The sequence below is a fragment of the Cyprinus carpio genome, chromosome A15, assembly GCF_018340385.1.
Source record: "Cyprinus carpio isolate SPL01 chromosome A15, ASM1834038v1, whole genome shotgun sequence".
Taxonomy (NCBI): domain Eukaryota; kingdom Metazoa; phylum Chordata; class Actinopteri; order Cypriniformes; family Cyprinidae; genus Cyprinus; species Cyprinus carpio.
Genome location: NC_056586.1, coordinates 2,731,400 through 2,748,665, shown reverse-complemented (window position 1 = coordinate 2,748,665; position 17,266 = coordinate 2,731,400). Strand labels below are relative to the sequence as shown.

General features: G+C 44.0%; 4 non-coding genes across 4 annotated transcripts; all 4 read left to right on the top strand.

Annotated features, from left to right (window-relative positions):
* The first annotated feature begins 9,584 nt into the window (after positions 1–9,584).
* On the top strand, positions 9,585–9,691 carry LOC122147902. The gene has a single exon (XR_006161900.1). It is a non-coding gene; the product is annotated as a U6 spliceosomal RNA (small nuclear RNA).
* A 900-nt stretch (positions 9,692–10,591) lies between these two features.
* Positions 10,592–10,698, top strand: LOC122147911. The gene has a single exon (XR_006161909.1). It is a non-coding gene; the product is annotated as a U6 spliceosomal RNA (small nuclear RNA).
* An 883-nt stretch (positions 10,699–11,581) lies between these two features.
* LOC122147881 lies at positions 11,582–11,688 on the top strand. The gene has a single exon (XR_006161879.1). It is a non-coding gene; the product is annotated as a U6 spliceosomal RNA (small nuclear RNA).
* Positions 11,689–12,584: 896 nt separating this feature from the next.
* Positions 12,585–12,691, top strand: LOC122147904. Its single transcript, XR_006161902.1, has one exon. It is a non-coding gene; the product is annotated as a U6 spliceosomal RNA (small nuclear RNA).
* Positions 12,692–17,266: the final 4,575 nt, after the last annotated feature.

The following is a 17,266-nucleotide window of genomic DNA, read 5'->3' as shown; positions in this document are numbered from 1 at the left end:
CTAGAGAACGGGAAAAGAAAACAGCATTTCAGAGTCACACTATTAATGCATGGTTCACACACTACAAATGTCCCTCTTGCTGTCCACAGTGTTAAGTTTGTTCTGATTTTGTGATTAAAAGTTTAAAAAAAAAAAAAAACTAAATAAAACAAAACAAGGCTGATAATATATATTTGAAATTTGTTTGCATTTAAAAAATTTTCCTGGCTTAATGGACATGCAAAAGAGTTTTTGAGTGTATTTAGTCTTATTACAGTGGATTTTGAGTTTGTGTCAGGGATACATTGGCAATGACTTTACAGAGATTTTATTAAAAATAATATTTTTAGGTTAATAAAAGTGTGTAATATATTTTTGGTTTTGTAGAGCTCAACATAAGCACAACAACATGCAAGATCCAACCAGCATAGAAAAGCTTTTAATTGTATAATGTATGGTTAATTATTTGTTCATGTTTGTGTTGAATACTTGAATATAAGGGTTTTATCAAACTTTTATTGATATTTTTATTATTATTATTATTGATATATGTAATATTATTGTATTTATATTTAACATTTATAGAATTTTTTATTTACAATTTATTTTATTTCATTGAATTACCTATATACATCAATGGCATTCAGGACACTTATATTAAAAAGAAACAACAACTATCTCTGTCTCTCGCTCTCTCTCTCTCTCTCTATATATATATATAGTATAGTATAACTACAGAAATTTATTTCAGTTTATGAGGCAGTTTATTGGTTTTGTACAGATGCTTTCATACTAATAATAAATTGTGGGTTAATCAATCTTAAAAATATATTATAACAACCATAGATAATTGAAAAAAAAAAAAAATTAAAAGTTCTTAATATTATTTTGAATGTGAACTATTCAATGTTCTTTAGTAAATGAACTTTTTAAAAGTAAGATGTACATTTTTAATACATATCTTTTACTAGGTATACTTTGGTGATTCCAAAATGCACAATAAAATATGAATATCTAAACTAAACAGACATATAATGAGGAAGGGCAATCTTTTGCCAACATTAAATATATAAAGAAACAAACCACAATATAAACAGTGAAACTATATAAAAAACTCTAACTATGTAACTGTATATACATATGCAATATATGACTATTCTTTTTGTCCCCCCTTCATCTCCCCTCCATCCACTGCTCCACAGTTTTTTCCAGATGACTTGGCACAAAAAAGGGCACCTCGGAACCGACTGTGGGCCAAAACCCTTGTCTTTGGTTGGCCACACTTTGGCAAATGTATTGTTCAGTCTGGGTCTTTTTGGGTGTAGCACCTCAGTGCTGCAGCCGCCTTCTGCTGCCTCCTCACCGCCAAGCTGTGGTCCTTGGCACCGCTGGACCGGGAGGTATAGCAGGAGGTACAGCAATAGCTTGAAAGTGTCAGTAGCTTGAAGCAAGCGGGCAGGGTCAGAGACTGCAGCCCACCTGACTGGAGGAGGCTGTCCTTGGGCATGCTGATGTGCTGCAGCAGGCATGGCAACAGCTGCTGATGCTGGGAGCTCACTGTAGGAGGTTGGCCTCGAACACGCCTGTACTGCCTGTCCTGATGCATCCACCGGAATGTTGAACTCATAGGCTTGGTGCCCATGCCGGACCGGTTTCCGATGCTTAAACAGCACAGGTGGGAGGGCTTCAGAGGCCACCAAGGGGAGTGGTAAAGGTCTGAATACTTGCTCCAAGACCTCCCCTTTCCTGCCTCCTTTTCCGAGCATTTGTGCCTATGTAAAGACAATATAATCATTAGTAAATGTGCAGAGAAGAAGGGTGTTATAATGCAAACAACTGTGGATGAACAATTTATTACTGAACCTACCACTGTGAAAGAGTGAGTGCTGATTTAACTCAAACAGCTGCAACCCTGTTTGGGCCATGAGTCTGGGGCTGTCCAGGACTACATCAGGTATCATCCTGTTAGTCACGCGAGAATGACAGCCCACCTGTTTACCTTGACACCAGACACTGTCTGACCCAGCAGGGTAAATTCTGCATAGTGCCAGGCAGACTGCCTCCACAAGACGGCTGGCATGGGGCCACTGAGCGGGTCAATGCCTTCACCAAGGAAGCAGCTGTGAAATAAAAAAATACATTAATGTTAAGTAGATTATGTGATGAATACATGAAAAACAAATTAAATACAAATTATACAAACTGATTGGAAACATACCGCCTGAAACTGTCAGCTCCAGGGGTCACATTCGGTCACAGAATGACTGACTTTGAAGCGCCCCTTACCAGCCTGTCAGCGGGTGGCGAGCTGGGTAGATGAGAGCACCCTTGTCAAACTCTGACAGTTTATCCCAGAGAGTCACAATCTCATCCACCTTCTGCTGAGTAATGAACCCCTCATGTCTGAGGTCCACCAGACTGTTGGCCAGCCTGACAACGTGGTCATAGCCAGGTCTGCCATCCGGTCCCAGGCTCTCCATCTGTGCATTAAAGAAAATTATTACACTCTCTTCAGCGTTATCATGCTTATTCTGTCATATCACTTTGAAACATCTAAAAGTAAGTGATAATGAAGTAACTTCTACTTAAAAGATCATTATCACAGTGTTAATGCCTATAGGGTAACTTAGTCACCTGGCTTCTGAGTTGCTGGCTCATCTCCTATAGGCTCAGGCAAGGAAGACTCTGCCACATGACTCTGCACCCCTGAAAATTAAGAATATAAGGTCATTTCCACTTACATAAAAATAAAGGATCATTATCACAATGTTAATATCTGTATGGGAGTACAGTTACCTGGCTCTGAGTGGGCAGCTCATCTCTCATGGGCTCTGGGCAAGGAAGACTCTGCTGTATCTGATGACAGACCGTGAATGGGTTCTGGGATATCGAGGCTGAGCTCCATGATTTCAAGGGCTCGCCATCCAAGTCTACATCCTCAAACCCCCCTCATCACTCTCCAGATCAATCTTTCAGGTCTTCATCCCTGAATCCCATCTGGAGTATCAGGATCCGCACCTAAGTCTTCCTCAAAGCTTTATTAGTTTGGGGGAATACAGGTATTCCACGCCAATGAGTTTCTCCCGTAGACAATCACAGTGTGATGAGCACATGGATGAAATACAGGTGTAACAGCTACTATACAAATATGCCAATGTGTGGACAACAAATATGTTACCTGTGTATTCGCTTCGGCTGCTGTAGTGCACTCAAAAAAATGTTACCCATCACTTGCTGGCTCAGGATGTTACTCAATCCGTTAATGTTGCCCATTACTTAAAAAATATCCATTTACCAATCCACCTTCAACGGCAGCAACCGCATCGAGCCTCATCTCCACTGTATGTCAGCCCCTTCCATCATATTGTACATCTGAAAAACATGAAGTCACTTGCAACTTGTTCCTGAAAAAGCAGAGGCGGAAAGAAATTAGCACCATGGAAAACAATGACATGAACAAACAACTCGCATTGTTTAGAAAAATGCATACCTGGCACAAAGCGGTTTAGGTGTAGGTGGAAGGGACTCTTAAGGGATGTTGAGCCATGCGGCACAGCGACATACTGGGGCAGAATGACATCCCTTTGGTCACCCGCCCAGATCTTCCTGAATAGCTGCACACCTGGTGGGTCCTGATGTGAGTCGATGTGGCGCTGCTGTGTCCGGGCCAAATCTCTTTCATCCTGTCCTGTCAAAGAGCCTGACTCCCATTGTGTCTCAGTTTTCTCCATGAAGAATCCCTTAGAAGCTGTTCTTAGATCAGCTCCCCTTCGCCTCCTGGGCCCCACGAGTGCGGCGCAGGGCGACAGTGTGCCTTGCCAGCTCTTAACACTGTGGGCTTGCAGCCGTGTGCAGCCTCTCAACCTCTCAGTATCACCAGCATCCCACTCGAAGATGCAGGCTGAGAGTAGCCCCATGAAGGGGTACGCACAGCCGGTGGCTGTCCCAGGCCCCCAACCGCGATGCTACAGCATGAAATGCCACACATCCAGCTCTGAACTGACTACCAGCTGGTCCCACTCACTAAACATTGCTGCCGCAGCCTGTTTTATCTCCCCTGGCGCTGCAGCAGTCCCAAGGTCCACATACAGTGACTTTATGGAGGAGCTTCTAACAAACAGCTCGGGCGGTAGCTGATCCACAAGTCCGAACACATACCGAAGCAGGCCCTTTCCCCTCTCCTTCTGTGAGGGACACACATGAGGACTTGTCCACTTCGTTTCCCACATTCCTGTCACTCCACGAGCACCAGTGCCACTTAGCATGTCCAGCTAGCTTTGGTGACCTAAAAGTTACATGATAAGAAGTATTATTATTATCAAAGGAACAGGACATTTTTTTATTTTTACAATAAAAAATAACACTCAATGTAACACTAAATCAGGTGTTACCTTTTTTGTGGAATCCATCTTTAAGATAGAGCCATATGTTTGAAACAGAGGTGACATCGGCCTTCAGCTCAGGATCTCAGTCGTGGTCAGTACTTTGGCGCACACCGAGAGCAAGCAGCAAGATGGACTAGGGACAGGCACCTTACTGTGGTGAGAGGGGCAATGAGACTGCTGGGTATCAGTGTTCTGGTCACAAAAATTCCCCAGCACAGACACAGGTACATTGTTGACTGGCCCAGGAAATGTTCTTATGCCTGAGGCACAGGTGTTCAGCTGTACCAGAGCTGTGGCACTGTTCCCCAGCGCGGCGCCTCAACAGTTCTCCACAACCTCCTCTATCACAGGACAAATCATAGATAATAAAGAAGTCAAACGTTGCATCAATACGGTACTTATGTCACAATATATGCATATATTGCAAACTAAGAGCACAAGTTTCCAATATAAATAGAAATGTATTATGCAATATATCACTTTATATTTTGCAGTATATTCCCATATATTTTTGTTCCATAAGGGGTATTATGTTAAGAGACTTAAAAACACCTTATACCTGTAGGTTAGGACCGCAGAGTATTGTGCCACGGTGGCTGGGATCCAACTGGTCCAGGGATGTATCAGTGACCAGGCTGCTAGCTTCTTTTATACAGGACCGTATAAACAGAACCCTACTCAGTCGCCATTGAAGTACCACTCCGCTAGGGTCCAAGACCCTTAGACAGTCTTGTACATGCCACAAGCTGTTAGCTGATCCCAATCATGACCTGCATGCTGTAAGGCTGGGAGCACTGAGCTTTCAGGCTGCCCACATGCGTTAGAACAACCCAGGAGGAACAGCCTGCTGTGGAAGAAGGCAGCCAGGGTTTAGAAGGAGGCTGGAGAGTACAGAGGTCACTGGGTCCAGGGGCCCATACCACCACAGACGGAGATCTTTTGCCTCAGCCAGCTTCCCAGACTTGTCTCTGGTAAAGAGAGCCTTGCTGACCCACAAGTGCTGCTCTTTTGGGAGCGTCTGCTTCCAACCTTCAGGCAGCAGCAGCTGTGGGAGTAAGAGAGAAAAATTGTGTTTACTGCTCTCATGAAGGCTCCCTTTAAGACACCATTTGAAGATTTGTCTTACTTCTTCAGTGGGTCGCTGGCTGCTTTTTTTTTGCACAGTAGTCTCTGGGGAGTCTGGCAGGCTTCTTGGCTTTGACTGACTGACTGGTTCCCATCAGCTGCAAAGCAAAAACAGAAAAAGTAATCAATGAGACCCATAGAAAAGGACTAACTTTTACATTTACTGTTGTATGTACATTACTAGTCACTACTACATAAGATTAATACAGCTACTATTTACTACTGCTAGATGTTAAAAGTAATGTTAAACATTAGTAGTAGTTGTTAGAGTTAATGATTGGAAAATGCACCAAATATAGAGATGAAAGATGTGCAAAAAACAGATAAGCTGACTATGACAAACAATTGGCGTTCCTTTCAGCATTGGGTGAAAAAATTTAGATGCTCAAAGACGAGAAGAAAAATTTCACGGCTGTGGAAAAAAGTCTAAAGGGAATTGCGCGTACTGGAATTTAAAAAGCAAAAAAAAATAATAATAATACTAAGGCAAGAGAGTGTACAAAAACAAAGCCAGGGCTTGGTTGAATGGATCAGAAGGTGTAATACACCCTCCCACCTTACTGTTTCCAAAAACCATCATCTGAAAGTTGATAATACAGAATCACAAAACATGTTATATTTTGCACAACAGTATTCTGAAAACAAAACACAACTATGTAAACCCATTCATAACGATGTCTCACTCACCCGATCGAACCTCAGAGTAGTGTAAGTAGCTGCAGCAAGCAAATCAGCATCTGATGGCTCCTCCCGACTAGCAGGCTTGCAGCGGGTGTGACTTGACAATTTATGTTGGCCTGACAACCCAATATTTTTTAAGTAAAGCTGACAATACACACTTTCTTGTTGAATGAACTAGATTTAAAATAAGTTCAGATGTTATTTATATTTTTTAGTAATTACAAAAATGATACGGATTGAGTAAAATGGCAAAAGTGAAGACATTTTTTTGAGTGTGTAGTCCTTGCCAAAATTAATGCCATGAAATTGCTGGTCAGGATGTGGCGTACTGCTGCAGTTGCCCACGTAGCAGATATCCTTTCTGCCTCCACCTCAACGGCAGCAACCGCACGAGCCTTCATTCCCACTGTACAAGCCCTTCCATCAAGTACATCTGCAAAATGAAGGTAAAGGCAAAAATTTCCAAACCCGATGAGGAGCTGTCCTCCTGGCCCGTTGTCCAGGACACCCTCTCGAACTTGCTCGCTCTTGTATGGCTGGCCATGAACATCCGGAACAACAGGCCCGCATTATGCAAGCAACGCATCTTTGGTTGCCCATTACTGCAAGCCGTGGGACAAAGCCTCCACGCTCCCACTCCTGCCCGATGAGGGGCCAGCACCATGGCTGCATATCCAACATACATCATAGACAGCAACCATTTAAAAGGTTTTCCCACGGTACTGGCCAAACTGCAGGGCGCTCTCGCTTAGCACTAGCTGCAAATTTCCAGTATCCCCTCCAGCAGCAGCCACACGAGCCATGGCCTCCTCCTTGACCCTGGCAGCAGGCCCCATGACCGTCCAGGGTATGGGGTTTTTCCTGTAGGCAGCGGCCAGGGCTGCTGCCTCAGCTGATGGCTTGAGCGTAAGCTCACCAGAGGCCTCCTACGGAAGTTGGTTTGAAATCCATGTTCTATAAGGCAAAGAGAAAAACATAAGGCACAGCACTGTTAAAACACACAAATACTACACTAGTGTGATCTAGCTATTCAATACATCAAGCATTGCAAAGACAAAGAATAAAAAAGTGTGTAATCTACAGTAGATCCAAATCTTTCCAAGTCCAGAAGTTCAGAAGAACAAAGGGTCAAACAGACACCTGCTCGGCTGTGTCGGAACCCCATGACCTTTCATGTTTGTCCCCCCCCACCCACCCCAGGGTGGCACATGGCACTGCAGGGGGTCACTTTAACACCCTGATGTTACCTGCACTCTTGCAACAAGTGACAAAAGACACTGACATACAGTAAACTTTACCTTGAACTTCATTATAAACTAGGGCTGTCAAATGATTAATCACGATTAATCACATCCAAAATAAAAGTTTGTTTACGATAATATATTTATGTGTACAGGGTATATTTATTATGTCTAAATACACACACATAAATTATATATTTAGAAAATATTTACATGTATATACATTTATATATTTATATTCTTATATTTTTATATTATATATAAATATATTTAATATATAAACATAACATATGTCTTTATTTTCTTAAATATATACATGCATGTGTGTGTATTTATATATAAATATACACAGTATACACACATATATTATGTAAACAAAACTTTTATTTTGGATGTGATTAATCGTGATTAATCATTTGACAGCCCTATTATAAATTAAACTTCATCATTAATTTCATGCAGTACATGTGACACAAAGAGAAAAGCTTAATGTAAGTATATCATGGTTTTACTCTAGTAAGCTGAACTGAGGTATTGTAGTAAAACCACAGTTACGTGCCACTGTTTTAGTACAGTAACAATACCTTAACCATAAAATGGGAAGTAAAACCACGATGGTAGTCATAATAAAAAACGTCCCGTCTGGCAAAAAAACACCATAAAACTAAACGTTTACTACATTAACACCAGTTTTACTTGTCAATAAGGATGCTCGAACTACTGTACTTACCAAAACTAATTCATAATTCCTTAACGAAAAAAGTGACGCTTCAACGAAGAACAATTACAGAAGAAACTGACTTTTTTACATCGCTTACAGTACTTACAGTAACCAAAGTACACGTAAGTTAATACTCGATCGCCCTTACCTGATGCGTAGAAATGGCGAATATGAATATCAATGTAAATTTGTCGATGTAAAAAGCAATGGCAATAATCCAACAACTGATGCTGACACACAACGAAGCCACTGTACAGTACTGACGCCCCTCTCAACCTTTCGTTAAAACGCGCAGTCTTTGGACCCGCCCACACGGCCAATCAGCATGAACGCAAATTGAAACATCAAAAATGGACAAATAGCGATCTGCGCAATCGGACCAATTGTGGTGCACGTAAATTAGAACATCCCTAAGGACCAATCACACTCAAAGCGTGCGCGCCAATCAGCGTGCACACAAATTAGAACAGTTGAAACAGAATTAGAACCGAAGATCAGCTCGGCGGTAGCGCAAGGATGACACGCAAATCCGTAAAGCGCTCCATCTTTTTTGATTGAGATATTTGTGCTCCTCTACTCTATCAGCCCCTCGTCTGGTGAATAGACACAGGTCTCAGCGAGGGAGCTTTATGTTGTAAAATCAATCACCGCCTCCTTTGTCTGAGAGATGCTCGGCTGCGGCCCCGCTCCATCACACCATGTGATGAACTCATGAGAACTACATGGCCATCGTCAGACTCGGAGCTTGAGAGCAGGGAGAGGAGACCTGGGTCACCTGCATATTTGACAACTCGAAAATGAGCCAGAGAACTTCAACGCTCATTTGCAGAATGTGAGAAGAGGATCCATGACAGGACACCGTCTTGTGGAGATGCAAAGTGCGTCCGGTAAGACGCCCTTCGTCCTGGCCCCTTCGCTGCCCACCAATTCTTTACCGCCACCTCTTCTTTCGATAAAAGGACAAGGCCACGCCCCCTTCAGCGCCAGAACTTCAGCGCTCATCTGTAGAAAGTAAGAAGAGAATCCATGACAAGACATCAGCACGTGGAGAGATCCAAAGTTCGTCCGGTAAGACCCCCTTCATCCTGACCCTTCGCTGCCCACCACTTCTTCACTGCCACCTCTTTTTTGAAAAAAAAAGGACAAGGACAAGGCCAAGCCCCCTTCAGCGCAGTACTCCGGTACCATCGGCAAGTGCGTCCACCCGCTTCCTCATGTTCAGCAGATGGTCCTGTACATCGCTGTGAAATCTGGCACATGTGCAACATGAGGCGCTACCGTCCCCTGTCCCCCAAATCTCGGTGAGCGATTGCATCAGTCAGGGTGCGTCCGGCCTCAGAACCGTATGGCACGGCATGCGAAGTGGTGAGATGGCTCACTGGGCCCTACCACCTCTGAGAGGGCTCGCGCGGACCCGAGGGGTACACATACCTCGAGCAGACCGCCTCTCTTGTGCTTGCTACGGCGGCACATATACTAAAATTGGATCGATACAGAGAAGATTAGCATGGCCCCTGCGAAAGGATGACACGCAAATCCGTGAAGCGCTCCATCTTTTTTGATTGCGATATTTGTGCTCCTCTACTCTATCAGCCCTCGTGTGGTGAATAAACACAGGTCTCAGCGTGGGAGCGTTTTGTTGTAAAATCACTCACCACCTCCCTTCTCTGAGAGATGTTCAGCTGCAGCCCCGCTCCATCACACCATGTGATGAACTCATGAGAAGTACATGGCCATCGTCAGACTCTGAGCTTGAGAGCAGGAGAGGAGAACTGTGTTATCTATGTATTTAAAAACATGAAAATTAGCCAGAGAACTTCAACATTCATTTGTAGAAAGTAAGAAGGGAATCCATGACAAGACAACACCTTGTGGAGATCCAAAGTGTGTGTCCGGTAAGACTCCCTTCATCCTGACCCTTTGCTGCCCACCCCTTTTTCACTGCCACCTCTTTTTTCAAAAAAGGACGAGGCCACGCCCGCTTCAGCGCCAGAACTTCAGCGCTCATCTGTAGAAAGTAAGAAGAGAATCCATGACAAGACATCAGCACGTGGAGATCCAAAAGTTCGTCCGGTAAGACCCCCTTCATCCTGACCCTTCGCTGCCCACCACTTCTTCACTGCCACCCTCTTTTTTGAAAAAAAAAAAAGGACAAGGCCAAGCCCCCTTCAGCGCAGTACTCCGGTACCATCGGCAAGTGCGTCCACCCGCTTCCTCATGTTCAGCAGATGCTCCTGTACATCGCTGTGAAATCTGGCACATGTGCAACATGAGGCGCTACCGTCCCCTGTCCCCCGAACTCGGTGAGCGATTGCATCAGTCAGGGTGCGTCCGGCCTCAGAAACGTATGGCACGGCATGCGAAGTGGTGAGATGGCTCACTGGGCCATACCACCCTCTGAGAGGACTCGCGCGGACCCGAGGGGTACACATACCCCCTCGAGCGGGCCGCCTCTCTTTGTGCTTGCTACGGCGGCACATATGCTAAAATTGGATCGATACAGAGAAGATTAGCATGGCCCATGCGAAAGGATGACACGCAAATCCGTGAAGCGCTCCATCTTTTTTGATTGCCATATTTGTGCTCCTCTACTCTATCAGCCTCGTGTGGTGAATAAACACAGGTCTCAGCGTGGGAGCGTTTTGTTGTAAAATCACTCACCACCTCCCTTCTCTGAGAGATGTCCAGCTGCAGCCCGCTCCATCACACCATGTGATGAACTCATGAGAAGTACATGGCCATCGTCAGACTCTGAGCTTGAGAGCAGGAGAGGAGAACTGTGTTATCTATGTATTTAAAAACATGAAAAATTAGCCAGAGAACTTCACATTCATTTGTAGAAAGTAAGAAGGGAATCCATGACAAGACAACACCTTGTGGAGATCCAAAGTGTGTCGGTAAGACTCCCTTCATCCTGACCCTTTGCTGCCCACCCCTTTTTCACTGCACCTCTTTTTCAAAAAAGGACGAGGCCACGCCCGCTTCAGCGCCAGAACTTCAGCGCTCATCTGTAGAAAGTAAGAAGAGAATCCATGACAAGACATCAGCACGTGGAGATCCAAAGTTCGTCCGGTAAGACCCCCTTCATCCTGACCCTTCGCTGCCCACCACTTCTTCACTGCCACCTCTTTTTTGAAAAAAAAAAGGACAAGGCCAAGCCCCTTCAGCGCAGTACTCCGGTACCATCGGCAAGTGCGTCCACCCGCTTCCTCATGTTCAGCAGATGCTCCTGTACATCGCTGTGAAATCTGGCACATGTGCAACATGAGGCGCTACCGTCCCCTGTCCCCCCAACTCGGTGAGCGATTGCATCAGTCAGGGTGCGTCCGGCCTCAGAACCGTATGGCACGGCATGCGAAGTGGTGAGATGGCTCACTGGGCCCTACCACCTCTGAGAGGACTCGCGCTGACCCTAGAGGTACACATACCTCGAGCGGGCCGCCTCTCTTGTGCTTGCTACGGCGGCACATATACTAAAATTGGATCGATACAGAGAAGATTAGCATGGCCCCTGCAAAAGGATGACACGCAAATCCGTGAAGCGCTCCATCTTTTTTGATTGCGATATTTGTGCTCCTCTACTCTATCAGCCCTCGTGTGGTGATGGAATAAACACAGGTCTCAGCGTGGGAGAGTTTTGTTGTAAAATCACTCACCACCTCCCTTCTCTGAGAGATGTTCAGCTGCAGCCCCCGCTCCATCACACCATGTGATGAACTCATGAGAAGTACATGGCCATCGTCAGACTCTGAGCTTGAGAGCAGGAGAGGAGAACTGTGTTATCTATGTATTTAAAAACATGAAAATTAGCCAGAGAACTTCAACATTCATTTGTAGAAAGTAAGAAGGGAATCCATGACAAGACAACACCTTGTGGAGATCCAAAGTGTGTCCGGTTAAGACTCCCTTCATCCTGACCCTTTGCTGCCCACCCCTTTTTCACTGCCACCTCTTTTTTCAAAAAAGGACGAGGCCACGCCCGCTTCAGCGCCAGAACTTCAGCGCTCATCTGTAGAAAGTAAGAAGAGAATCCATGACAAGACATCAGCACGTGGAGATCCAAAGTTCGTCCGGTAAGACCCCCTTCATCCTGACCCTTCGCTGCCCACCACTTCTTCACTGCCACCTCTTTTTTGAAAAAAAAAAGGACAAGGCCAAAGCCCCCTTCAGCGCAGTACTCCGGTACCATCGGCAAGTGCGTCCACCCGCTTCCTCATGTTCAGCAGATGCTCCTGTACATCGCTGTGAAATCTGGCACATGTGCAACATGAGGCGCTACCGTCCCATCTCCCCCGAACTCGGTGAGCGATTGCATCAGTCAGGGTGCGTCCGGCCTCAGAACCGTATGGAACGGCATGCGAAGTGGTGAGATGGCTCACTGGGCCCTACCACCTCTGAGAGGACTCACGCGGACCCGAGGGGTACACATACCTTGAGCGGGCCGCCTCTCTTGTGCTTGCTACGGCGGCACATATACTAAAATTGGATCGATACAGAGAAGATTAGCATGGCCCCTGCGAAAGGATGACACGCAAATCCATGAAGCGCTCCATCTTTTTTGATTGAGATATTTGTGCTCCTCTACTCTATCAGCCCCGCGTCTGGTGAATAGACACAGGTCTAAGCGAGGGAGCGTATTGTAGTAAAATCACTCACCGCCTCCTTTGTCTGAGAGATGTTCAGCTGCAGCCCCACTCCATCACACCATGTGATGAACTCATGAGAAGTACATGGCCATCGTCAGACTCTGAGCTTGAGAGCAGGAGAGGAGAACTGTGTTATCTATGTATTTAAAAACATGAAAATTAGCCAGAGAACTTCAACATTCATTTGTAGAAAGTAAGAAGGGAATCCATGACAAGACAACACCTTGTGGAGATCCAAAGTGTGTCCGGTAAGACTCCCTTCATCCTGACCCTTCGCTGCCCACCCCTTTTTCACTGCCACCTCTTTTTTCAAAAAAGGACGAGGCCACGCCCGCTTCAGCGCCAGTACTCTGGTACCATCGGCAAGTGTGTACAGCCATTTCCTCATGTTCAGCAGATGCTCCAGTACATCACGGTGGAATTGGGCACATGTGCAATCTGAGGCACTACGGTTCCCTTTCCCCCGATCTCGGTGAGTGATTGCATAAATCGAGGTTCTTCCAGCCTCAGCACCGTACGGCATGGTATGGTGAGATGGCTCACTGGGCCCTACCACCTCTGAGAAAGCTTGCAGGGACCCGAGGTGCACAGATACCTCGATCGAGCTTCTTCTCTCGTAAATCCTTGAAGCGCTCCTTTATTTTAAATTGCAATATTTGTGCTCCTCTACTCTATCAGTCCTCGTGTGGTGAATAAACACAGGTATCAGCGTGGAAGCATTTTGTTGTAAATACACTCACCGCCTCCTTTGTCTGAGAGATGTTCAGTTGTAGCCCCGCTCCATCACACCATGTGATAAACTCATGAGAAGTACATGGCCATCGTCAGACTCGGAGCTTGTGAGCAGGAGAGGAGAACTGTCATCTACGTATTTAACAACATGAAAATTAGCCTGAGAACTTCAATGCTCATTTGTAGACAGTAAGAAAAAAATCCATGATAGGACACGCACTTGGTGAGCGATTGCATCTATCGAGGTGTGTGTCAGACCTTAGCACCGGCGTGCTCCATACGGCATGGTATGCGGAATGGTGAGATGGCTTACTGGGCCCTACCACCAATGAAAGAACTCGTGGGGACCTGAGGGGTACAGATACATGGAGGAAGTGCATTCAGCAAGAGTCTGTTTATCCTGATCCTTTGCTGCTCAGCTGTCACAAAGTCCAAAAGCCATAAGAACAGGCCATGATCCCGCTAACAAGCCTGCACTGGCCCTGTATGGGCCCACTTAGGGTTACCAGCACAGGACGCACTGGCCCTGCACAAGCAGCCCTCTCTTAGAGTCCCTATATAATTCAAACGAAATCGAAGAATGAACAGATATGACTTTATTTCGAACAAAATCAGGCCAAAACGAAGTTCATTTCGAGTTCGTTTTGGCAGTTCGAAAAACAGCTGACCAAAGCAAACTTTCTGGGGGAGTTCGTTTCGTCTCCTAAACACTTTTGAGTTTCTATTGGTCCGTGGCAGTTACGCAATTGGTGGGTGTGTACTGAAACTCAACCATCTTTGACGTGCGATTTTTTCCCGGTTCTTTTCTCATTCAACGGTGGTCAGGCAAGAGAAAAAGAATACCTCCGGCCTAGTCACTAGTAAAGGCCACGGTATACTTCAAATGAAATCGGAAGAACGAACTATGACGTCATTTCGAACAAAATAAGGCTAAAACAAAGTTCGTTTTGAGTTCTTTTTACAGTTTGAAACGGCTCACCAAAGCGAACTTTCTGGGGGGAGTTCACTTTGGCTCCTAAACACCTTTGAGATTTAATTGGTATGTGAAGGTTATGCAATCGGTGGGTTGTGTTCTGAAACTACACCTTCTTTGACGTGCAATTTTTTTTTTCTCTGTTCGTTCCTCATTCTGCGGAGGTCATTCAGGAGAGCAACATCTCCTGAATACACTGGATTGTCAAATAGCTGAGCTGCACAAATATATCCGCATCTGTACAATCGCTCGCGGACAGACTTTAAAGATGTAGAGACAGTATTTCATTCCTAGAAAGAAATTGCAATGAAGCTTGGTGTCGACGACCCGGAATTATGCAAAAAGCAACGCAGAGAAATATCCAAGACAAGTTTCCCAAAGCCATGAAAAAAATTAAAGGAAAGCGTAAAGATATAAGGTAGCAAGTACCAAATACATGTTTCAAATAAATGTTACACCATACTGCTGCTGTTGTTCTTTCAATAAGCGAATTAAAAGGGTATACAGTAGCCTAAATGAAATGCCAAACAAATATACAAAAATAAACCTTTGTTTTTATCAAAACAATTTATCCAGTTTAACAAAATAAATGAACACTAATAAAATAAAGTAACAAACTGATTCCAATATTTTTTTGCCCACATCATGCTAAAGTTTTCAGACTATGAGCCATTCACACTTCCCATAAAGGACTGATTATGGTTCTTTTCTATTGCAAACATGATACTTGACTCTGAACTGCTGCTAATCATTATTCTTTTGTCTATAATATTCTGACCATTGGGTCCCGTCTCACACCTAGATTGCCTACACTTCTTCATTTCGTCGTTGTTTTGTTTAGGGGATACACACAAGCATCGTGACACGTTTAAATTAATCTACACCCTGCCTCCAGCAGAGCGGGGGGTGTTGGAAAGTTCATTAACAGTATACCGTCGGTCAGCCTTTTCGAACTTCTTTTTGCCCCGAAACGAAGAACGAAAACAAACTTCGTTTGAAGTATATCGGGGCCTTAACATGAATACACTGGAGTGTCGAATAGCTGAGCTGGCACAGATATATCCGCACCTGTAGGATCGCTCACAGAGAATCTTTAAAGATTCAAAAAAAGCATTAATTCCTAGAAAGAAATTGCAACGAAGCATGGTGTCGACGACCCAGAGTTATGCAAAAAGCAACGCAGAGGAACATCCGAGACAAGTTTTCCAAAGCCATGAAAAGAATGAAAGGAAAGAGTAAAGATATAAGGTATCAAGTACCAAATACATGTTTCAAATAAATGTTACACCATACTGCTGCTGCTGCTGCTGTTGTTCTTTCAATAAGCAAATTTAAAGGGTATACAATAAATGAAATGCCAAATGAACATACAATAATAAACCTTTGTTTTTATCAAAAGTAAATCATGACACCACATAAAATATAAAAAGGTGTAACAATTTATCCAGATTAATATAAAAAATGAACACTAATAAAATAAAGTAACAAACTGACTCCAATATGTTTTTTCCACATCATGCTAAAGTTTTACAGACTATGAGACATTCACACTTCCCATAAAGGACTGATTATGGTTCTTTTGTATTGCAAACATGATACTTGACTCTGATCTGCTGCTAATCATTATTCTTTTGTCTATAATATTCTGACCATTGGTGCCCGTCTCACTCCTAGATTGCCTACACCTCATAATTTCATCGTTGTTGTGTTTAGGGGATATGCGCAAGCGTCACGATGCATGTTTACATTAATCTACAACCCGCCTCCAGCAGCACGGGGGTGTCGGAAGTTCGTTAACAGTATACCATCGCTCAGCCTTTTTTAACTTCTTTTTACCCCCAAACAAAGAAAGAAAACAAACTTCGTTTGAATTATACCAGGAAACCTAAGTGCTGTTTTCTTGAAAATAATAAAGTTTGAAGTCACCATTATAGAGTTAAGTGTTTGCTTTAGTTGTGCTCTTGACCTTTACTCAGATTGCTTTTCCAAACTTTTGCTGTAACAAATGTGCTTTAGAAACACACAGATACAGCATCCAGAGAAAAGCTTAAGTTAAAAGGTCATGGGTCAAAAGCCCAACTAAATTAAGAGCTTACTTCCTAAATGGTGACTTCCATCTATTTTAATTTCAATAAAACAGTGTTAAGGCTTCCTGAAGGCTAAATGAGGGTTGCCTGTGCAGGGCCAGTGCTAAGGGGTTCAATCTCAGGGGCCTTATGCTAGCAGGCTAGAGTGGGCCCATAAAGGACCAGTGCAGGCTTGTTTGCAGGGTACTGATATTAAATTTATTTAAAAGTTTTTCTTATAAAATAACATTATGCATTGTTTCAAACACTGAAGAGAAATCTACGTACAGCTTCCTTTAGTAGAATTGTGAATTGCCGTTTGTTTCCTTAACTGACTGCAGCCGTGATCTTCTCTGCCTTAGTTTTTTGTTTGTTTGTTGTTTTTTCTCTTTTTGGCCACCTCCTCTTTTGAATTTAGATTGCCACTTTGAGGTTTACATTTGGAGATTCTGTTTCTCTCTTTCTCTGTCTCACTCATGTATGAGGTACCTCATGGTTCCCTCTTGGGACTTTTTTATTTAGATTTTATATGGTCCCTTTGGGTTTCATCTTGAGAAAATTTTGTTTTCATATCATTGTTATGCCGAAGATACCAAGTTGTACATTTCTCTGCCCTATTAATATTTTTGAAATATACTGAATGCTGGACAGCAAGAAATTTTCTCCAGTTAAATGTGAGCAAGACTTAAATTGTTATGTTTGGCTTCCCTTGCGTTT